We start from the raw sequence: 25,579 nt of genomic DNA on the forward strand, positions 1-25,579 counted from the left end.
AAAATGTACTCTTCAAATTGGGTTGCCAAGTGCCCAACTAAAATCAGAAGTTATATTACTAAGAAAAAAGAGAAAAAATGGTTATTAGGAGAAAACTATCATCTGACACACATGGGTTTTAAAGTCAGACAAAATTGGGACAAATAACTGTCTGACATTTATGAAGTAAGTGATCTCAGTCATTATTTAACCTACTAGAGCCATAATTTATTTCATGTCTAAAATTTGACATATGGAGATTGCATACTTACCTCCACAAGTTTCTGCAAATAATACATGCAAAATGTCTTTCATTGTATATAATACAATTAGCATTAAACAGAGAAAGCAAGGAGGTGTTGGACATGTACTCTTTATATCAATCTCTTTCTGTATACTGCTTGGGTATTTTAGATAGTTCAAATTTTTTAGGGGGGTAGGTAGGTTAGGAGTTTAATTCATTTTATTGTTGTTGTTGTTGTTATAAGGTCATTTCAATGTTTGAAAACAATGGAAATCAGCAAGCAGAAGATTTTCATTAGAATATATAGTCAAAGCCCAACTTATTTATCATTTTCACCTAAAGCCTAATTCATTATTTATGTACCATTACATCAACAATTATAAATAAAATGTACTTAAAAATTGGGGAATGATTTTATAAATATTGTCTTTTTTTTATCCTTTACTACAAAAGTGTTAGTATTATAATAATCCTCAAATATTACAAATAAATTAACTAAGGGCCCAGGCAGATTCACAGTCTTGCCCCAGGTTACACATTATGGTCAGTTACACAAGGAGTATATATAGCAAGCAATAGTCACCTGAGGATCCCACTTAATAGATATAAAGGACTGTCTCTACACTGAACTTCATGGTTTTCCTGGTCTACTTTCAAATCATGATTCTTTTCACTCAGCTCCACCTTACTGATATTAATGATCCATGTGAAGTCAAAGGGTTGAGATCTGAGAGTGTGTAAAGAGATAATGAGAGGGCAAATTTCATTTTCAGAATAGACTTCTTCTTGACAAAAACTAAATGAGATGAATTTAAATTTTCACTATTGCCAGGCTCTTAGAGACAAAATGGTTTGACCATATGTCAAAATTCATTATACCAACTTCACATCTAGGTTGAGGTTGAGGTTGGACTAAAAAGAAAACATTTGCTTTATTTGATGTCTGGAAGTGTGAGAGAAATGATACAATTACCTGACTTTTTTCTTAAAGAAAGCATAAAAGTTTGCTTTACTAAGACTTCAAACCATGAATATAAAATAAAATAACATGAGATATCAATATCATAAAAAGTAGAAAGTTCTGTAAGCTGTAATCGTATTAAAAATATTATTGTGCTTTTCTCCTTACCTTTTGATGCTTATAATCCTCTCTCTAATCTGAAGATGGCACCTATTTTTCTTGTGATAAGGGACAAGAGTTGGTGAAGCAGAAATTCATAGAGAAAGAAAAATAAATGATAAATGGCTTTTGACATTAAACACATATACACATACAGAGTAAAGCATCAGAGATAAGATTTTCTAAATTTTACCTATCTATGTGTATAAAGAAATCATCAAAGACTAAGATTACAGAGATTCTTTCACAGTTAAGAGACCTTGGTCCTGAGATTGACTATCCTAATATTGAAGACTATCGTATAATAGAAACAAAAGTCCAAGTTCACTTCCTTTGTTCCTAAGAATAGAGGAAAGAGGAAGAAAGACAAAGAGGTCAAGAGCCAAGGTACTCCTTACTCAATTCTCCTAAAGTCCTCTTCACTTCCCTTTCTGACATCTGTTTGATATCACCTTTTTTTGTATGGTGTTTGCATTTATCTTTTTCCATACTTCTATTTTCAAACTATCATATACAAATTGTATCTGTTGTGAGCAACATAAAGTACAAACAATATATAATAGTATTTTTAATTCGGTTTTTAAAATGAGCATATGTTCAGTTTACCAATAAAGATATTGCTGGTGTACTTGGAATTTTCTATCATTTATTTATGCCATCGTTCCTGTTACGTTTTTCTCTCCTATTTTCTTATTTACTAATTAATTAATTAATTAATTTGTAATTAAAAATTCCTTTCTACTAGCTTGTGAGCTATAAATTATACTATTCTTTTGCATCTGCCCCAGAGATTTAGATTATTGACTAGATTCCACTATATGTGAATAGTATTACTTATTTGAGAAAGCAAGAAACTTCTAAGACATTTTCTCAATTTACCTTCCTCCTACACTTTATGTTCTTGCTATCGATTTTGTTCATTAGTTTAAACTTCAAAATAAATTATAATTATTGCTTTATAGTCAATATTCATTTTGATTTATCAGCACATTAACCCTTTCTATTGCTTTTTATTATTTCATTCCTTTCTGTGCTTCCATTGAGATCATTATTCCATTTCCATGAAGAATTTTATTTAGTAAGAATTTCTTTTGAAATAGGTCCAATGGCTATAAATCCTCTTAGTTTTTGATTATCTAGAAATATTTTTGTTTTGTCTTTATTCTTCAGAGGTGTTTTTTGGTTTTTGTTTTTGTTTTTTTTCCTGGTAATAGGCTTCTTCTAGCAGTTAATTTCTTTCATCATTTGAAAGATGTCATTTCATTATCTTTGGCTTCCATGGTACGAGTAAGATATCAGTTATCAGTTTTATTTCCACTTTGAAGTTAATGCCACAGTTATGTTATAATTTTTCTGAATGCTTTAGGGATTTTTATGGGTTTTTCTTTTGTAATCTCTTATGTTCAGAGAGTTTACTATAATGTGCCAAAGTTTGTTTTTATTTGTATTCACTTTACTTGCAATGAATAGTATTTCTTGCTTTTCATCAGTGTGGAAATATTATCAGCTATTATTTATTAAAATATTGCCTCTGTTCATCCTTTCTCTTTAGTGGAACTCCAAGAAAACATATGTAGACTTTTTCATGGAAATCCACATATTTTCTATACTTATTTCTTTATTTTTCATAATATTTTTTTCTCAACTTTGCTCAGAATTTTTTTTCCTCACAAGTATTCTAAATTCTAAATTGCTAATTCTTGCTTCATCTGAATCTATTCTTATGGTAAGTGCCATCATCTGTGGCTTAATTTCTGTTATTAAAGAGTTTGGATCTAGCTTTGATGGGTTTCTCACCATCCTGCACATCTCCTGGCCTGCAACATTTATAAACTGGTTAGTGGTGTCATTATTTTTTCTTTTTTATAGCCCACTGTTTTTATTTCTTGGATGGAACATTTCATGAATCTGAATATACTAATTAGAGGGTTTGGCGAGTTTCTGTATCTTCCAGAGTCAATTGTTTTTATTTGTATTTCTCTTTCACCTTGCAATGTATTTGGTAATCCATGATCATTCATATTTAAGAAAAAGGAAAAATAATATGAACATGAGCTCTTTATAGGTTGGTGATATTTATTGATTTGGAGCCTTTTTCTAGGTTATCCAGTAATTGTCTCGGTGTACCCCTAAATTCCAGAACAAAGAAGACCTCCATACAAGCTGTATTGATTTTTCACAGGTCACTTTTTCAGTTCATTTTGAAAAGCTTTTTTTCTTTTGTGGATTGAACAATTGGATTGCAGTCATTCTATTCTTATAAATAGGTGTACTACCTCTGCTGTATGCAGAAGTTGAATTAACTCTTGTATATTTTCATCTCATATTTTTCCATTCTGCATTTTATTTGGTGCCTGTTCTAAATCACATCAAGAAAACGGAATTCCTTTTGCCACAGTCATCTTTATTAGAACTTTAGGCTGTGGCTTCCTCTACCTTGGTTTATCAATTGTTGCTTTCCACATGTAGCAAAAGTTTTAAACGGTTTCCATCCGCTGATTAGCTCCCTCTGGCACTCTTTATTTTAGAGAGTTTGTACCTTTTTTATTCCTTTTCAATTCTTTTAACGGGATCTCAGAAAAAGAATAGCTGACACATATATAGTAGGTTACTTGAACCCCTTCAGCTAACTATTTCTTGACTGTTGCATGGATCTGAAAATATTAGTATATGACTGATCTCATTCATAGATTTTATATCTTATTAGTCTAACTGTTCAGAGTTTAATTTCATTTATAAGACCTGATGGCAGCTTATTTTATTCTGTGTGCTTCCAACAGGGTTTATAATGTGTGCCTCCATTGAAAGACCCTATCTTACATTAAAATGAAAGAAGGCTTTGATAGGAGAGATTTCTAATATGTCTTTAAAAAATACCTTAAACTTAGATTTTACTACTTTAAAGTTCCTTTAAAATATTTTAATTTTTATCAATTTCAAAAAAAATGAGTAAACTAACATGGGATGTGATCAGGGTAGCCAGCGTGCCAGGTAGATACAAATAATGTATAGCCTGTCCTTTGTTCTAGAATTTAAGTTATACGTTAACTATTTAGTTTAATTTCTTTTACTTCAGAGATTTCCTGAAAAATAGCATGAAAAAGAAAAATTTTAACTCATATCAATTAATTAAAATTATAGAGAAGTTAGCTTAATATCATTTTGTAATATGATAGGACTAGGAACCATTTAATCAAAATATGATTGAATAATGACTTTAAAATATCTTACATTTGAATGTGTGACCCATAAATCAGTGTTAATTTCTGACTCATAATAAATGCTTTCCTCATGTCTTTTATATTTTTATTTTAGCACTGAACAAATAGTCTACCCTCACATGAAAAATCTATATTATTTTGCACTGGCAATGTTTTATTTCCCAATGAGGGAGTATAATTCTGTAAGATAAAATGCCAGCTTCAAGCTAAATACTTACAAAGAACATATTTATTTACAATCAACTTTTCATGTTAATGCGTAGATATCCTTCTTTCCAGATGACTAGAGAAAAGCATTAATGTATTAGACTTTCACTAAAAAGCCAATGAGAATTTGTGAATTTTTTTAGTAGTTTAGGTAATAAGACCATGAAAATAAAGAACACAAGCCACTTAAAATAAGAGTCCCCAAAGTTTGTGGTTTTTTTCACCTATCGGCCAGCACTTAGTGCTTACCAGGTGCTAAATATTTAACATGCATTATCTAAATGAATTCTTAATGCAATCCTATAAGTTAGAGATGTTTTGATGTATTTTACAACCAGAAAATGGATAGAAAATGTTAATCAGCTCAATTGGTAAGTTACATAACCAGGATATGACCCAGGATTGTCTGACTGTAGGGTCAGTGTTATTGATAATTTATTCCATAATTATTTTTTGAACACCTAACCATTAGCCAGACGATTTTTATGGCACTGAGGATGCGATAGTAAATAATTCATATGTAGCCCTAGTCCCTACAGACATTACGTTCTAGTAAGGAAAAAGACATTGGATAGTGGACAGAATAAGTCGAAGATGATATGCATGCCTCTGGCTTGAGCGACAGTGTTGATGACTTCGGGTAGGCTAAGTGCTCAGAACCGATATGTTGAATTTGATGTGCTTTCTGAATATTCCACTGAAAATTTCAAGTAGGAAATAATCTAGATGGGTCAGAAACTCAGAAGCTAGCTCCAAATGTCCAGATTTTGACATTTTCTGATTAATAATTAAGAGTATTTCATGAAGAGGAAGTATAAAATGCAATAGGAGTAACTGTGCCTGGACTAAAAGGGAAATCCTATCAATGAGACATTGACCATAATGCAATAAAATTACAAATTCACCCAATGTGACATAGCCACAGGTAGGGGACCCTGAGGGTAACTACACAGTTATCAGCTTAGTTGGGTTCACCAGGCTTGGGGCAGCCATCTCAGATGTTTATATAACAGACTTCAAGTTGGCATGGCTCAGACTTTACTGACTGACTTCCTCATAGTACCTGCCAACAGCATCACAGTATGATGCCACATTACAATACAGACAGAAATTGACCATGAGCAGCATTTTCACTTACTGAATAATAGCTGGGTACAGAACAAGAAACATATTCTTGAACAATACATGAATCTCTGAACTAGAAAAAGAGATAGATGATCACAAAAGAAGTAGAAAACTATCCTCTTTCTTCTATTATAGACTCGCTCAATGCCCGAGGCTAATTAGATAAGTCTCACTGTGTGTTAAGGTTGTAAGAACTTTCTTTAAAATATAGTAACTGAAACCCAGGGAAAAAGAATGGGTTTCCTCATAAGAGCAGAAAAAAATAGGACAGAGACAAGTGGATGTCAAAACCAACTTCCTTTATTTACCATTTTGCCCAATGTTAGATACATATAAAAAAAAAAAAATCTTTCTAATTGTTCTGTTTAAAATGTGAAATTAGTACAACACAATGCATAGTGAAAATTAAAACTAAAGTTAAATAATTTTAATATACTCCCCTATATCCTTACACCCTCATCTGCATTACTGGAGATAGTAAAAATTACAGTGCAGGCAATTATTTCTCAAAAATTTAGAAACTATTGCTTTGAAGTTTTACCAATTACATTTAATCTTAAGAAGTTAACTTAAAACATAATATAAGGTGATCTCTCATTATTTTATACCATCTTTATTCTCTTGTTTGAATTTTATTCCTTTAGAACTATTTCTCTATGCTTATTTACTCATTACTGAAAAAGAATTTTCCAACTATACAACATTCTCGTTACTTTTGTCTTTTCTAGGTTCTATGTGCATTTCTATGAGTTTTTAATTGTTTATGAATCAACAAATAGTCCATTGCATTGAACAATGAGGTAGAGGGGACCAAGTTAGAGTAATAGTGAAACAATAGATCATACTTTAGAAAGTTAACAGATACCCAGTAGAGGGATTGCTGGATCATATGGTAGATCAATTCTTAGTTTTTTGAGAAACCTCCATACTGTTTTCTATAGTGGCTGTACCAATATGCAGTCCCACCAGCAGTGTATGACGGTTCCTTATTCTCTGCATCCTTTTCCTTGTTATTACTTGTCCTATTGATTATAGCTATACTAACAGGTGTGAGATGGTATCTCATTGTGGTTTTGATTTGCATTTCCCTAATAGCTAGCGACGTTGAGCATCTTTTCGTATGTTTGTTGGCCATTTGTATATCCTCTAGGTAGAAGTGTCTGTTCAGGTCTTCTGCCCATTTTTTGATTGGATCGTTTGCTTTTTTGTTGTTATTGAGTCATATGAGTTCTTTGTATATTTTGGATATTAGGCCCTTATCGGAGGCATTGCTTGCAAATGTATTTTCCCATTCGATGGTTGTCTCTTTACCTTGTAGACGATTTCTTTTGCTGACCAGAAGCTTTTTAGTTTGATGAAGTCCCATTCATTTATTTTTGCTTTTACTTCCCTTGCCTTTGGGGTAAAATTCATAAAGTCCTCTTTAAGCCCAAAGATTTGAAATCCCCTATCTAAAAAGATATTTGTACACTGATGTTCATAGCAGCATTATTCACAGTGGCCAGGACTTGGAAGCAACCGAAGTGTCCTATGATAGATGACTGGCTAAAGAAGCTGTGGCACATATATACAATGGAATATTACTTAGCCATAAGAAGAGATGAAATACTGCCATTTGCGACAACCTGGTTGGACCTCGAGATAATCATGCTAAGGGAAATAAGCCAGACAGAAAATGTTGAAAATCACATGATATCACTTATATGTGGGATATAAACCTAAAAGAAACAAATGAACAGGACAAACAGAAACTCAGGGACATGGACAATGGACTGGTGGTTACCAGAGGGTAGGGGGTGGGGGAGGAAGGGAGAGGTAGACGGGGTAAAGGGGGTCAAATATAGGATGGTAGGGGGAGGGTGAAGTGAGTAAAGGGGATAAAATATATGGTAGCTGAAGGAAACTGGACTTTGGGTGGTAATCACACAATAGAATATAGAGATGTCAAATGATAATGTACACCTGAAAATTACATTATTGTATTAACCAATGTTACCCCAATAAACTTAATCAAAAAAGTAAAAAAGAAAATAAATAAAATAATCTTTAAAAAAAAAGAAAGTTAACAGATATAGATTTAACCTACTAAGTCTCCTAACTATGTGACCATGAGACAATTATTTATTATTCCTGAATATGGTAATAATATACACCTTTCAGATATTTTGCAAGAGATTAATGAAGCAATGTAACAGCGTGTTTGAAATGCAGTAAGCAATCAAAAATATCAGAAAATTCCCCACTCACAAATTTAGCTCTATAACAAGTAGGGTGTTTTCTTCCATTCCATAAAACGTTGGGGTTACATCACTGAGACGTAATGATGAGTACACTCATTCGTCCAACATATACAATTAATTGTTAATATAAAGCTAACCTTGAAATTTTAAAAAAAAATCATCAAATAAAAATTAACAAAAAGAGTTAGAAGGTGGGAGCTGAAATTACAGAACATTTTCTTTGACCACAGTGCAATAAAATTACAAATCAATAACAAAAATTATGGGGAAAAAATAACTCTTACATTTGTAAACAAACAGACATATGCACATGCACATACACACACACACACATCCCTAAGTAATTCAAGTTTCAGAGGAGAAATCATAATGGAAACTTAATAATGTTTAAAACTAAATAACAATGAAACCAGTACATATCATAACTTAAGGATGCAAGGAAAATGACAAGTTAAAGGAAATCAATAGCCCAAGAATTCAATATTAGAAACAAATGTTAGAAATAAATGAGTATTTTACTCCAAAATTTAGAAAAATAACAACTGGTAAGCCCCAAGGAAAAAGAAGGTAGGAAACAATAAAGATAATAGTAGAAACTATTGAAACAGAAAACAAGAAACATTAGGGAATTTTTTTATGTCAAACGAAATAGATAAAACTTTAACAAGACTGATTAAGTAAAAATAGGGATGCCACACTTAGAGAGCCTAACTATAATTATAGTGGCTAATTGTATGACAGTAGTATTTAAACTGTAATTCAATAAGTTTGAGATCATATAACATAGATAATTTTATATAAAATTTAATTACCTAAAAGAAATAAAAAATATGAATTAATCTATGATGTTTAAAGTATTTTCAAGAAAAATTTAAAATCTTCCCACAGTTAAAGCAGCTATCCTACCATCTTAGACATAAATTTTACCAAACCTCCAAGTGACAGATAACACATTTTTTATTCCAAATGTTCCAGTGAATAAAAAGAAGAATGTGCCAAAATTGATTTTATGAGGCTAATGTTGCTTCGATTTCATAACCAAATGAGATAATACAAAACAAATATTGATGAATCTCATTTCTGAATGCTTACAATAGTAACAGCAATTCAAATGTTTGTTTTTAATTACTCATAACCAAATAAAGTTCATTTCAAGAATCTAGGGAAAATTCTACATTATAACATTATAAAATATATCAATATTTCCAATAAACTGGAAGATTAAAGAAGAATCACTACATTTTTCATCCCGGTAGATGCAGAAAATCTAAGCACATTTCCTGATAAAGAGCAAAAGTGAATGAAAAAATAAGAAATATAAACAGAATCAACAAATCTGCCCTTAATATATCTGTAATCTAGCAGAAGATAAAGACACAGAAAGAATCCATAAAAAAATCTCTGTGAGATAACCCAATAAATAATTTTCTGCACAAAGGGGGAGGTGTGTAGGGGGTCCAAAACTGTGGTGGTAGTAATTTTGAAGAATAAAAATTTTGAAAAATATTGAACTAGTACAATAAACTGTATTGTATTTCAATAGGTGTTTAACATTTTGCATGATATACACATATATTTCCTCTGAAAATATGACTTTAAACAGTGTATCCACTAGGGGCTGAGCAGGAAATAAATGCACACTCAAAATGGATATAGAAGAGTTTTTAAAAAATAATTTAAATGTACGGGTAGTTTAAGGAAAAACAACAGACAGTACCCAGTATGGCATTACTATTTTTGCCTCTAAGATTAATTTATTGTCTTTTTCCAAATAAAATTTTGTATTCTCAAAACGGGATGCACAAAATTTTTTCATGAGCTACTCTTACCATTGTAAGATCATTTCAATTTGGTGAGATACCATCTGATGCCAAAAATATTAGCTGCCAGCAATACTCTTTACATATAGAAATGTGGGAAAAGATATAGAAGCAAGAAAAACTAGCATAAAAAAATGTGTTTCAGTCCCTGCTTCATTAGCTGATTATGAAGCATAAGTTAAGCACAACTGTCCACTTTGACAGCCCATTCCATATAGTCATTAATCTCTCCCAGTACCTGGCTCTAGTTTTCCATTGACCAGGGAAACTCAGCAAGAGAATTCTAAAAGGTGCCTCAGTGAATCCTCTGTGTGCTAGAAATAGTCTCCCTTCCCCTCACTGTATACTACAAACCACATTTCCTCTTGGCAATTGGAGTCTGTCACACTGAGTCTTTCTTTAACTGTTGATGAATGTGGAGCCCAAATGGCAGGTGGTATTCTCAGCTTAAGTAGAACCCTTACTATGTCCACTGGTAGAAAAATTCCTCCCTTAGACACAAGGATATTCAAACCGCCCAATACTGAAAGATGCTGCAGCAGGTAACATAAATCTTGAAGAACGTTATTAATTATTTAGAGTGGTCACACATTTTTATGCCTTGGTTTCCAACCTGTGCATTCTGGTTATGAAGTAAGTGATCACTGGTCTAAGACATTACTGAGACTTTTAGGATAGTATCACTATCTCTCATAATATATTATCTTCCCACTGATGCCATAGCTAAGTCTTGAACAATCTATCCCACTCTAATCAATCTGATTCCTTCTTATTAGTGGAACATAGATTAAAACTAATGAATTCTATGGTTGCAAGCCACTGCCTCAATTCTAGAGTATGCCCGTGGTCAGAAACATTGTGTGAATACTGTTTTCATGGATAACACCTTCTATAAAGTCCTAAATATGGTGCTGGCAGAAGAGCTTTATGTTTAAATAGCAAATATCTACCATCATAGACAGTGTCTAATGTAATCATTATTTTTGAGGGAGCTTGCTGGAATCCACAGGAAAGGGTGACATTGTAGATTTAGCCTTGGCCTCTGTTGTTGGAAAGATGGGCATTTAGAAATAGTAGTAGCCAAAAGCAACTCTACTTCCACTGGAAACAGATACTAATAAAATGGTCACAGTGCACGTGGTTTATTTAGGAGATGCAGGAAAATCCAGCAGTGGAATGGTGAAGGGATACAGGAGAAAAAAGATAGCCAGCAAATAAGGGCTGAGTTATGAAGCCAGCTACCACAATGGACAAATGGAGTTTCTTTAACTCAAGAGGAAACTAAGAAAAAGCGTAAGACATACATTTCAGAACTGACCCATCTTAATATGAGGAAGCTAAGGTATTTCTACATATATATAGATATTTATATATATCTATATATCTATATATATATAGATATAATGACTGATATCTATATATATATCTATATATCTATATATATATAGATATCAGTCATTATTTGAAGTCTACTCCTAGTGGTATTTAATTCCCAGGAAATTCTAATGCACGTGTGAAAGAATGGCCAGAAAAAAAAATTCTGAGGCACATATGCAGATGTTGTCAGTTTGAAGTCATCTAAACACACTGAAAAGATAGGGTCCAAGGTATTATTGGCAGAGCACTGACAGCAACTGCTACAGCCTTCATCTCTGAGACTATGACCACTTTGTATATGTAATAATTGAGCAAACATCAGAAGGCTTTAGAAGTAGGGGTGGAATAGAGGCAGGGGAAGAAGCTGACATCCTAAAACAATTTATGATGTTATTAAGAATCTCCTCTGGTAATAAATGCACTCTAGTGGCACTTATGTAGGTCATAACAATGCCTAACCTGAGAGGTCCATTTACATAATTCTCCTTGAAACCTCCTTGTCATCAATTTTCCTATCTTGATCTCTTGACAAGTTCCTCATCAGACAGTCAAACCATTAGCAATTGCCCATGAAGCAGGCAATAGTTTTTTCTACATGACATAGATAACAAAATGTCACATCCAGAGATATGCTTACTGGGGGCCAACTCTTTGGAGGCAATTCTGGAGCATGAGTGTAAAGCAGCAACTTCTGGTAGGTGCCTGCAAAGCATCCCATTTCATCACTTTTCCTCCCCATTATCATTTGTAGAGAATTCCTCATGAAATTGGGCTGAGGGAGAGGCGGATAGGCAATGGGAGCAGGTATCATAGGAAGATGTGTCTGTTTGTGCCATTTTCTGGAAGCTTCTGGACTTGCTTGAAAACTATGTCATATTTCTGTTTCACAGTGAAATGCAAAACCATGCTCCAGCATGTGTAAATTATATGATTCAGTGAATTAGTAGGACATATTTCATGGAGTTAGCAAGTATTCAGTCTTTGTGGTCTCATCCACAGAAGCTGCTTTCAAATGGAGAATATATTGTCTGCAGAAGATGACATGACTTATTCTAAAACCCTAAAGATCTTATTAGTGATTGCCAGAAGCTCCATACAGCATCTCTGTTTGCCACAGACCTTTTCAATATATTTGGGTGTGCTGAGTCATAAGAACCCAAGTGGCAGGGCAGCTTGTAGCACAGCCTGGACCCGCTACATGATTTTTCTTGCTCTGGCCCCACTCAAAACTGGCAGCCTGCAGGCAAATTTTGGCAAGAGCTAAAAGAGCCTACAGAGCTAGAGAGATGGCAGTCACAGTGTGGGGAGGCAACCCAGCCAATGCTCAGTAGATTTAGGGCATCTATGTCATATTCATAAAGCAGCTTCTGCTAATCAACAGATGAGAACAGATGCACTACTACTTTCTTTGGTAACAAAAAGTAAGTTTATTGGCATTTAAAAATAAAAATAAAAATAAAAATTTATTGGCATTTAAAAATAAAAATAAAAATTCCTCAACCAACTTTCTAGGAACGTTTACAAGAGTTGGACAAAATATATATATACCACCACTTCCACTACCAACAACAAAACAGCTCTTTGAAAGCATTGCACTGGAGAGCAATCATGACCTTGAAGACTTAATGACCCAAGGTCCATAGTAGGAAAAAAAAGGAAACGCATTGATATGGTGAACTTGACCTTTGCCATCAGTGTTTTCCTTAAGGTCGTATACCACTAGAGATATGGCATAGAGTCCAAGGAGAAAACAAAGCACTAGAGCCTGTGGCTGAGATTATAAAAATTGGAATTTAAGGGCCCCAAGGTGTTTGCCCTTGTTATGTCATGCTCAGTGAAGACAACGACATTGTAGAGTAAGTAGCTCTTAATCCATAAGTTAGAAATAAATGTATGAATTCCATGGTTACTAAGTGCATAGATTTGTACTATATATTTTGAGAATAGGGAAATAACCACAGGGTGGTCCTTTGACCCACAGAACCCTGTGAGACACAATCAGACCCAAACTGTCCTTCAAATTCCAGAGTCCTGCTATGACTCGTGAAACATAGAGGTCTTCTAGATCTCTAGTCATAAGAGGATATTAAGAGTTGGCATCCAATAATCCCCAGAAGATCTAGGTGTCTCTCTTTTCCCATTATAAAGTCACCCTGGTAAATTGTTACAGGACACTTTTAGGAAGGTTCATACTTATTCAAAGGAAATAGTTGACCCACGTATCTTGAGACCTAACAGTTCATGTTTTATTTTTTTTTTTAACTGTCATACAATTAAATTGACCTTTTAGGTACAGTTCTATGAATTTTAATACATTTATAGATCCATGTAACCACCACTACAATCAGAATACAGAACAATTCCAATAGCCCAAAACACCCTCTCATACCTTCCCTTAATATTCACAGCAACTTCTCAAACCTGGCAGCTGCTGATCTGTTCTGTTACTGCAATTTTGCCTTTTCCAAAATGTTATATAAATGGAATTATATGCTGCGTAACTTTTTGAGACTGGTTTCTTTCACATAGCTTAATGTCTTCGATTTATCCAAATTGTTGTATGTGTCAGTATTCTATTCCTTTTTATTGTTGTAGTATTGTGTAGATGTGCCACAGCTTATCAATTCACCTACTGAAGCACATTTGGATTGTTCCTACTCTTTGAAAATTATTAATGGAGCTGTTATAAACGTTTGAGTATGGATTTTTTGTGTGAACATAGTTTTTATTTCTCTGTAGTAAATATCTAGTAGTAAAGTTTCTGGGACATATATTAAGTATATGTTTAATTTTATAAGAAAATGCCAAATTGTTTTCCAGAGTGGCTGTGCCATTTTGCAAACTCACCAGCAATGCATGAGAGTTCCATTTGCTCTACAAACTTGCTAGGACTTGGCATTCATTGTCAGTATTCTTTATTTTAGCTATCCTAATAGATATGTAGTGTGTTATATCGTGGCATAGTTTTAATTTGCATTTCCATAAAGGCTGATGATTATGAAATTTCTCATGTGCTAAATTGCCTTCTATATCACCTATGTTGGTGAAGTGTCTAAGTCTTTTCCCAATTTTTTTTTTTAAATTGGATCATTTGTTTTCTTTCTGTTGAATTTTTTAGATTATTTTATTTCAAGATTAAATTTTATTTTAGATTTTGCCTAGCATAATGGCAAGCAATAGATAAATAGCTCTTGATATTGGTGGCCCTAATGGCAAGTAATAGATAAATAGCTCTTGATATTGGTGGCACTAATATGAGACCACAAGAAAGCAACTGAAAAAAGAGAAAACTTGATTCACTGAAGTTAACTTAACAAAGTTTATATGTTATAATCACTAAGATTGATCCTTAGGAGCAAGTACAGGGCAAATGTTCTATTATTCATTCTCAGAAGTAGACAGCCTATAACAAGCCAAGTATAACAAGGGAAAAAAAGTTTGGGATATACAGAGGTTACATAAAGATCTTTTTATTCTTTAATATGGAAAATTACAACTGATTGTTTTAAGTTGTATACTCTGTGATCTCAATATTACTATAAATAACTAAAAATTAGTTTATAATACCTGACTATTGTTGTCTCATTATTTCCTTCCAATTGATAACTAAAAGACTCTAGCCCACTGTTTATTTTTCCAGGTTAAATATGGTTTGGTATATAAAACTGTCTCTCATTTCTTACATTGTGAACTAGCAGAGCATATTCACACCAAAGTTTGATTTCAACTTCCATCAGTTTTAAAGTCTAGATGCAAAATGGACAAAGTGATTTATCATCATTGCAGTCTTCTTTCACCTGTGAACAAGAACTTTCAGCACAAAGAAAAACTCATAGCCTTATGTTGGTTTTACAATATTATCTTTGTTACATGTACTTTTTTATAATTACTCAGATAAGCAGCATATCTGATTATTTAAACAAAAATTATTGTTCTGTGTTTTATTTTGAAGAATAAATTAAATTTCTGGGAAACATACTTTAGAACATAAGAATCCAGTATATTAAAGAATAAATTAACCCACAAAAAATTAATCACATGGATTCCAGACAAATAGTATGTAGGACTATTAAAACGAACAATTAAAAAATTAGATGTAAAACTACAGTTTAAAAACAGTGTAGAAATATAAACATTCCTTGTAGAAAAATGAAACAACTTTCTTTAGATAATGTGCTTCTATGAAAACTATTTTGCAAATAACTTTAAGAAGGTAAACCTAAATTTAAATAGGAAACATAAACAGAACCTGAAAAGTGAAGATAACTGTGAGGGAAACTATTTCAAAGGAGTGAAATGAGGAAAAAGCCATCAAAGGGTACCGAAGGGACTGTGGAAAAGCTAGATAAATAGAAGCAACGGGGACCAAATGATCCTAGTGAAAAACTTAAACTTCCTGATCAGACAAAATTCTGTCAGAATGGGTCCTAGCTGGGTAGACCTTCTAGATAATATTGTGAAGAACTTTCCAATAGATCTTTAAGTGCCATATCTATTTTGTTTACAGGTAAAGTCCAAGTGACAGGCATATCATAGTAGAGATCTGGTTAACATTTCCTTTATGAATAAATAAGTAAATCTGATGAAGTAGAAAGTTTGGAGATTTGCTATCAAAATTACTCTGCTCTACCCTTGCATTTAAAAGTTCTGTTATCCATAGTACAAATTTATTGTAGGCAAAATGAGAGAGAGAGAGAGACAGAGACAGAGTCGGACAGAGAGACAGAGACAGAGAGAGAGAGAGAGAGAGAGAGAGAGAGAGAGAGAGAAAACATGAAGCACTTTACTCATACAATCCAAAGACAGCAACTGTACTCCTTTAGTGTCCAACCTTCCTGTGTTCCCTCCCAAGACAGAGGCACACACTGAGGAGAAAACTGCTGGGAGTAGAAATAGAATTGAGCAGAAAAATGACAAAATTTCTGTACTTTGGAACATTTCACAAAAACAATAGAAGAGGAAGATCTGAGAAGTTAGAAACATTACTCGAATTTTGCGGTAAAGTTCAGGAAAACTAAATTTACATAAAAATTAAGTTCGAGAAAACTAAATTCACATAAAAATGAACAAGAGACATTTTAAGGCCAAATCCCATGCAAAGTTAATGTTGAGAAAAAAGAAAATCAGGAGCAGAATAACATCCCTACAGGCCAAAAAAGACATGACTGTGAAGTAGATCAAAACTTAACCTTCTCTTTCATGACAGTAAGAAAATAATATAAAAGATGAAAGAACAGAAATCAGAAGTGGAAAATCTCAGAAATGATCAGAATTCAGGTTAGAATTAAAAAAAAGAAAAAATTCAGAAAATGAATTCAAATAAGAAGAAACACAGGACTGAATAATTGTCTTTTTGATTTAAGAAAAACTTGACGGTATAAAGAGGATATCTTTTAAATCAAAAAGGAAAAAAGATAAAAGCTTGGTGTGAGAGAAAGTGACAAATATTTAAGATAGGAGTCCCTGAAGAAAAAAATCAATTTTGTGCAAAGAAACAGCAAATACTAAAAACTACAATTTTAGAAAAAATTTCTAAGATAAATAATTTGATAAGCATATCACGTGCTTCAGAATCAGTACAGAATGATGAACAATACAACATAGTCTAGTAAAATTCCTACTCTTAACAACAACAACAAAAAACAAAAAATTCCTTGAGCATCTAGGAAAAACAGTAATACATGACATATTAGGGTACAAAATTAAATTATCATCTGACTTTTCAAAACAATGTTTTATGTCAGAAAAAAAATGAAGAAAAAAACATATTTAAGAGACTCAAGGAAAGAAAATGTGAGCCAAGGATTCATATCCTACAAAACTAACTTTCCATAAAGGGTACAAATTGTTGCCAACATGCAAGAACTAGTAGGCTATTTTTCTTATGAGATCTTCCTGAAGAATCTACTAGAGGAAGAGCTTCAAATAATCAAAATGACTAGAGAGACATTGATATAAGGACCGACATTTCCTTTCAGAATCAGGGCTAAATAATGGCATAACTGACCAGTAAGGGAAACCTGCCTATGGTTAGAATTCTACAAATAGTATTGCTTGGTTACCAAATAAATAGTAGATAAATCATGTCTTTATAATAGTTTTTCCAATTAATGTATTTTAAAAGATGCAATAGAATTAGAATATGGCTAATTTACAACCCCAAATAATTAATATATCTAAATGTGATCATCAGCAGCTGCAGACATCACAAAATGTGAAACTCAGACACTATATGTGTATTAATGAAAGAGCACACCACTCCCAATAGATTTGCAAAAGAAATAAAACATGAATTTTAACGAGCCTCTGGATCCAGCTTCCAGTTTCCAGGAAATATAGAGGACAGAAGCACAAGTTGAAGTGTGTATCAAGAATATGCAACCTACAAAATCCAGACCAGAGAATACTACAGATCACAAGACCCTCAGGGTCTTCAATATATAAATCATAAGGAAAAGGAAGAAACACAAGCCACAAGAGAAAACATGTAGCTTGTAAGAAACTTAAAAGGCATCAAAACTGCTTTGTATTTTTGTTTGTTTTAATCAGCAAAACTGAACTATAGTGTCTGAGAATGAACACTTGGGTAACAAGACCAATAAAGATACATGAAAGTGATTGCTATCACAATCAGAACCGTGGTTACTCATGGAGATGGAAAGGGTGTGATTGAGATGGGGCACATGGCAAATTCCTGGAGCAGTAGTTTACAGAGGTGTTCAACTTACAGTAAGTAACTGCTTAAGCTGTACATATTTTATGTGGTTTTTCATGTATGCATTTCAATGTAAAATAAAAAAAAATAAAATAAAAACCTAATTTAAAATTCACCTAATCTTTTATGGTTTGTATATATAGTAGTTTATAATCCCAAGTTCCTGTTGTTAGATATATAAGTTATTTCCAATTTTTACTATATAAAGAATTTTGTAATGAACAGAATTGAGATAAATCTTCATTTACCTCTGTAATTATATCTTTAGAATAAATCTTAGAAGGAGAATTGTTGGATCGAAGGGAATGCACATTTCATGGCTTTTGGTATATATTGATAAAACATACTTCAAAATGTACAAATTCTTATTTTATGGGCTTCCACAATCTCTTGCCTTTATTGATTATATTACTGCAAGTTTGATTTTTAAAACACTCTGATTTTAAAACATTAAAAATATTCAGTTACACGGATAGAAATTCCTAATTATGAAAAAGCAGCTTGGGATAAATTTCATAGCACATGCCAGGTGCATCCAGTTGTATTATTACTGCTATTTGTATTAATTCAGAGTGTAACAAAACTTCAACAATGATATATACAAGAAAATCACTCAATCTATTTTCATTTAAAATACTTAGAATAAAATGTACTTTCCGCTATCTAGGTCAATTGCAACTATTATGCTAAATGGACCAACATAAGAGACAAAGTGACCATAAATTCATATTTTAATAGACTTATCTCTACAATGTCAAAACAGTATTATTTGAATTCATTGCTCCAGGAAAATAGGGAATGAAAGGAACAGGTTTTTTATTGTTGCTGGAGCCTAATGTCCCTACTGCTGACAACTGGTTGTCTAAATGGTTTTAAACCCAACTCTTGATTTTTATGTTTTCTCATGTGGCTTGTGTTTTCTTCCTTTGCCTTTCAATACTCATAGAAACTAAAATTTACTTTGTGATAGAGTGCAGGATATAAGCAGATAGAAATTAACTCCAACAATATTAGTGTGTGTGTGCATACACGCGCGTCTGTTCTGTTTCTACCCATAAGCCATGTTTCACTGGCTCATGTTCCTACCTTGGAATGCAGGTTTCCAATACCCTAGGAAAACGGGCTGAAGTTAGGGAGTCAGAAATTGTTCTAATTATGTACTATGTGACATTCCCTGAACATGATACAGATCTATCTAGTAACATGCTCATCACTGTAACCATTAGAGTATAATAACTCCAGGAGAGGGGTAATTCTTCAATGAAAATCAGAATTCCATTGCTAACTGAAGGGTGATCAGTGCGAGGCAGACAAAAGAGAGCCATCCAGAGGATACCTGATATTTCCATGTGATCATTTTATGGGGAAAGGAATGAGTAGTAAAATACATAATAAGGGTGTATGGCAGGACTCTTCTATCTATAATGCACTGTCCAGTCATTTATGACTCCTCCACTTAGTCCAAGAAATCTACTGAGCAGTATATAAAAATAACTCTGCTAGATGTACAAGTAGAATCAGTTCATGAGGTGTTCTTACTCTGTGGTACCCTGGTTCATTTCTGGTCATCCTGTTATTGACTTGCTCTTGGTGCATTTCTGCTAATTGCTGGACAGAAACCCAAACACGCCACTCTTGACCTTTGCTCCAAGACCTTGAACAGGTATGTTATCTCCATGCTCCGACTTATGTTCTCTCTCCTGGCCCAGCGTGCTCTTGAACTAATCACTTAATAAAGAACCTTCTAAACCTAGTCCCAGACCTCTTTTACCTGAATATTGCCCTCACAGATACTCCTATTCACAGATGGTCAATCTCTGATTTTTACATATTATTCTACTTTTGGGGTAAGATTAGGCACTAATATTAGCTTAAAGTATTTAGAGTTATTTCCTGATAAAGAGAATTGAACTCTAAGCCTGGAGCGTGTGACTTGAGAGTAAGTGACTCAGGAAGTATTTAATGTCTTGGTCTGAGAAGAGTGTATGTGACAGGGAGGCAGTGGCCCCAGGGCTGTATCTTGTTGAAGAGCCAAGCATTTTACCATTTCTTTTACACTTTTTGTTGGCAGTGCTATCCCAAAACATGCCATCAGCTAGATAAAGACCTACATCTAAATAAGTAGCTTAGGGTCATGGTTTTCATTTGGGGACTGAGGACTCAGGAATGGTGGATACACATGAATTACATGTGGAGTTCTACTCCCCACCCCAATTCCACACCAAGGCTATGAATGACTAATATAGAGCTGTGATCCTCGAACTTGAAATCTTTATCTGGAGCTTATTTTAAACACAGATTTCTATAACCCAGCCAAGATCTAATAATTGAACATTTCTAAGTCGGAAGCCTGGATACTGGTAATTTTAAAAGCTCCCTAGCTGATTCTAAAGATCAGCCAGGTTTGGGAATTACTAGGATGCAGCATCTGGCTCCAAAGCAAAAGGAGAATTAGAACTCAGCAAGCATATGCTCCAATTGAGCAGGCAGTTGCTTATCACCCCCTTGCTTGCTTTGAATCAAAAATAACCCAAGCGTTTATTCATTTGTGGTTTGAGCAGAATGCATCAGCAGAGCACCCACTCTGCCGAAGCAGCACATTCAAAGGGCCTTCATGGATGGATTCACTTTAATAGGAAAGCTGTTCTCTGTGCAGGTGACCAGCTGGGTAAACCTGCCACCACACTCTACCAATTATCACTATGCCCTCTTAAAAAAGTCAGGGCAGGTCAGTTCCCCATTTGAAAGAGGCAGTAAAATTCCTTGTGCAGTGAGTGTTAATTGAACTTTAGATGTTTTTTGCTTATACACAAAAGCTAAAATTAAAGCAGCATACTTCATTCAACAGAAAAAGAAAAAAGTCCAAGCAAATCTGGCTTTTAATGTGATGTGGATTAAACCACTGGTGGCTATTTTCACTTTTCCAGTTTTTATTTTCGTTAACCACTATATGCAGCCTGTGAGATTTTAGAACATTTTCTACCTTTAAATCATGAAAATTAAATAACTAAAGTGAAGTTGTTTAGATACACATTTAATGAAGTAATAAGGTAATTCAGAGTTAATAAGTGAATAAAAATGTACCCCTGTGTATGTTTGTGAAGTATATGTACACACAGGGAAGCATACAAAGTCTCTCACCACCTGAGGTTATTACTGTTCTTTCCTTACTACTACTTCTCTGGCTGCTTGACATCTGTTCCTGCAACATCTTCAGTGCTTATAGACAGAGGCTTTAGCCACCCAAGGTCTATTCCAGCTCTAACTTTGTACCTTCCATCCAGACCTAGCTGCCAGCAGTGATTCACCAGGCTTCTGATGGTACCTTTGGCCTCAGTTTTCATCAACACTGAAACTCTTTCTCAGATATACTTGTAACAGACAAGACAATTAATAATCCAATTCTTTAAATCTCTGTCAGCTATAACAACCTCCCAAACCCCTCCCCACGTCTCTTCTCTGCCCTGTTCTCATCTGCACACCACTAAATGCTATCCCTACTTTATCCTACACACTCTGGAATCCTTGTTCATCTTTAAATTATTCATTTGTTAACCTTAACTAAAACCCTGAAACATGCAGATTTTCCAGGAAAGATCTCCACTGAAACCAGTCTTGCATTCTCCATGGACCTACGAGCCAGAAAATGAGATGGGATCCCCTTCCTTTCCCAAACCTGTTTGCTATAATTACTCTTCTACTTTCATTTAAATCTCAGCTCTCTGGAATTTCATTGAGCCATACTGGTTCCTCTTTGTCCCTGATACTTACAAACCTCATGGTCATGCCACATTCTCTGAAGATGTACACCTTGATTTATACCATTTATCCATCTCGATTTGGTCATAATTCTGAGTGATTTCAAGTGAATATACACTGACCCGATCATTGACCTCAATTCTAATGATCAAGTCCTCTTCAGTTTGCTCATCCATTCTTATCATTGACTAAAATGGTTCTATCTTTGAAATATTGAACTTCCATAATAATTTCGATCCTATCAAATCTCTTGGTGCTACCCTGTTACTTTCACTCCTTACATTGCCTCACTGAGATTTCTAACCCATTTTTCTTCTTGTTTTCTACCATTATATCACATTCATCTTGGGTTATCTTCCATTGTTGGTCTAGACTTGATGCTTGATTATCTGAAAAAAATATTTCATAAACCCTGAATATATTCTTGCATAGGCCTAACAAAACCCCAACACTGGAATCATTCTAAAGTCTATCTTCTCCACTTATAATTCTTAGTAAAGCTGAAAAAAGTACACAACTAAAGAACCTTGTATCACTACAAACCCATATATATTTAATACCTATATTTGGGTATGTATATATTTTGAAATACATCGATGAATATACAGACACACCTACACACATATATACAGTGATTGTATGTGCATGTATATAAAATGATCCCAAAGAATCTTCACTTTTTTAGGTTCTTCCAATTAGACAATGGCATTTGGCTGACTACATTTAGGTTCTTCCAATTAGACAATGGCATTTGGCTGCTTCCAAAGATATGGAATGTTATGCACTTGGTATCTTAATTCCACTAGAACATAGCATAGAAAGTTTAGCTTATTACTGTGGTCACTGAAGTGGGTGGATTCACCTCAGAGTCATCGGAACATGTCCATGAGTAGTTGGCACTCAAGAAAGGACAATTTATTAAACTGGAATATATATCAAGCAGTTAAATACAGCTGGTGCCATGGATTATGATGCAAAAAATACAAACATAAGTACCACAAGAAGAGCTTTCCATGGCCATGTTTTACCCCTTCCTATTCTATGTTCCTACTTTAATCAACTTAGAATGGGAAAGAATAGAGATTTCTGAATTACCTCTAAGTAATATGGACTATTATCACTCCTATATTTTGCTGTTCCTGGAGTACAATTCAAAAGAAATTGGGCTTGGTTATTTTGGATGCTTGCCTCATAGGACTATTTATGTTAAAAGTCGCAAAACCTCCTGGATGACCATCTGCTCTCTCCAACAGCTTCTTTTAATTTCTTTTCGCTTGCTCCAGATTTCTCATTACACTCCAAGTTTTGTCCCTAAAGTAACTTCTATAAGAATATGTCTCCATCCAACCTGCTGCAAGTCCTCTTCCGACTCCTTAAGTGGTGTAGAGATGCTTGTTCTAAGTTACAGTGTTATGGCTATAAGAATATTTAGCTTTTGTCTAAACCAAATATTTAAGTTTGTAATAAATATTTTATTTTAAGATATGTGTAAGAAAGATGGTAGTGGAGGAATATTGGAGAGGTGGGAATAAGAGTAGGACATGGTAGAGACTGGGGAAGCTCAGCTGATTCTTTAATAGTAAAATGGTTTAATCAAAGACTCACAATAAGCATACCATTGACTCAGTACAGTAAAAATGCCAAGATATTTTTACTGTACTTTTGATTAGGATAAGAAATGTTTGTCTATGTTTTTTTAAATTAGGTGTGGTATATAATTTTTAGATAATACATATTTATTCAATGAATTTTTAATGGGCAGAAGATAGAGGAGTCATCAAATAAAAGACTTTCGTCATCACTCATAATACAAACCAAGTGCAGGCACTGGCAATCAGAATATATGGTGTAATTTCAGTAAGGAATGAGAACTACAGCCTTGACTAACAAAAGACTTTCAAAATACAAGCAGTTTATAAGCTCATTTTCCCATTAAGACCTCAAGACCTATTGGCCTACAGAGAAAAATGAAAAGTAAAATTACTTAGTGTTAATTATTTTACTTTTGTTTTGTTTCAGGTTAACATATGTATGCATGTTTACGTATATGACATTGAATAGCAATTTCTATCTAAATTGCTATTAAATAAACACATGTGGATGCACATGTACATGCGAATACATACCTGAACATAAATTCATTCTTTAGTTCTGTATCGTAAATATGTAGTCAAAGATTTAGGTGACAGGCACTGGGAAGGTAAACTAAGGGGGAAAGAAACAAGAAATCTATATCACAGGTAGAAAGGTGGATCCAAAATAAATTAGAAACCTACACTTCTGTAGTAAACTAGTAACAGAAACACCTCCACTTCCTTCGAACTTTGTGGGAGTTAGTATATAGGATAAGGACTTTTGTGGACTGATTTAGAGGAAATAGCCTCAAGAGTCAATAGGAAAAGAAATATCAAAGTTTGTAAGAATAGAGAGAGAAGGAACAAATTAGGTTCTCGTCTCCCTTAGCTAAATTAGAAGAGTTCAGCGATGAGAAATCACAGGTTGAGTGAGCAAGTTAAGTTGCTGGTGATAACCATGTAATCTGCAGATTCTTAGAAATGTGTAAAGACAGCAGTATAGTTGGAGTGGTTCTATTTGGGAAGGTTTTATACAGAGCCACAAAACTTAAGGCATGCTGTATACAAGGACTGCTTCTGGGAAAGAAGTGATCAACATACCATGTTAAAGATGTGTCCAGAATGAGTCTTGAAAACTGTTTAAGTTAGTAATCTTTAGTGGAATTCCAGAAAAGTGGCAGCCCTTAAAGTTGAATTGTAAAGCAGAATGCCCCTCTTCATCCCATTTCTATTATCCTGCTACATCAAGGTCATATATACAGACCCAAAGTGTCCCGGTTTTCTACTACTGCTGTCAAAATTACTACCAATTTAGTAGCTTAAAACAATGCACATTCAATAATTTACAGTTCCATAGATCAGAAGTCCAACATGGTCTCACTGGTCTAAGTCAAGACATTGCAAGGTCTGCCTTTCTTCCTTGACGCTCTAGGAGAAAATTTGTTCTCTTGCCTTTTTCAGCTTTTAGGGCTACCTACACTCCTGAGCCCCAGCTTCCACATCCCCTTTCTCCGTCTTTGAAGCCAGAAATGTTCTTCCTCTCTGACCCTTATCTAGTGGTCACCTCTCTCTCTGACCACAGCTCAGAAAGGCTTTCCACTGCTAAGGACTTGTATGATTAGATTAGGTCCAACTGGATAATTCAAAATAATCTCCCTAACGCAAGGTCCTCATCTTTAATCATATCTTCAAAGACTCTTTTGCTACGTAAGGTAACATTATCATAATCTCCAGAGATTAGGATGTGGTCATCTTTGGGGGCCATTATTCTGCCTACAACACAAGGACATTAAGTATCAATAGATAGAGAAGAGGCAAATGGGCTTTCAGAGACAGATGCTAGAAATAAGACATGCTCAAGGTACAGTAACATACCTACCTACGGTTCAACAAAGTCATTTTTGATAATCATTCTTATATCTGTGCGATAAAGGATATGTTATTGGTATTTAAGATCTTTCTAGGAATACTGGGGAAAAGTATAATCACATGAAACCAATAATCCAGAGATATTCACAGATATAGTCCCACTGAAACATGTGCTACACAAAGCCAGGGACAGGGGAAGAAAACATTCAAATACCTACTACATAGATCCAAGAAACTGAGAAAGATTGATTCCATTTATGTTCCACAGCCCCACATATATGTAACACACAGAAATTATCTCTTTTTTTATATAATTTTTTATTAATGTT

Source organism: Pteropus alecto, unplaced genomic scaffold, assembly GCF_000325575.1.
Source record: "Pteropus alecto unplaced genomic scaffold, ASM32557v1 scaffold114, whole genome shotgun sequence".
In the NCBI taxonomy this organism is placed as follows: Eukaryota; Metazoa; Chordata; class Mammalia; order Chiroptera; family Pteropodidae; genus Pteropus; species Pteropus alecto.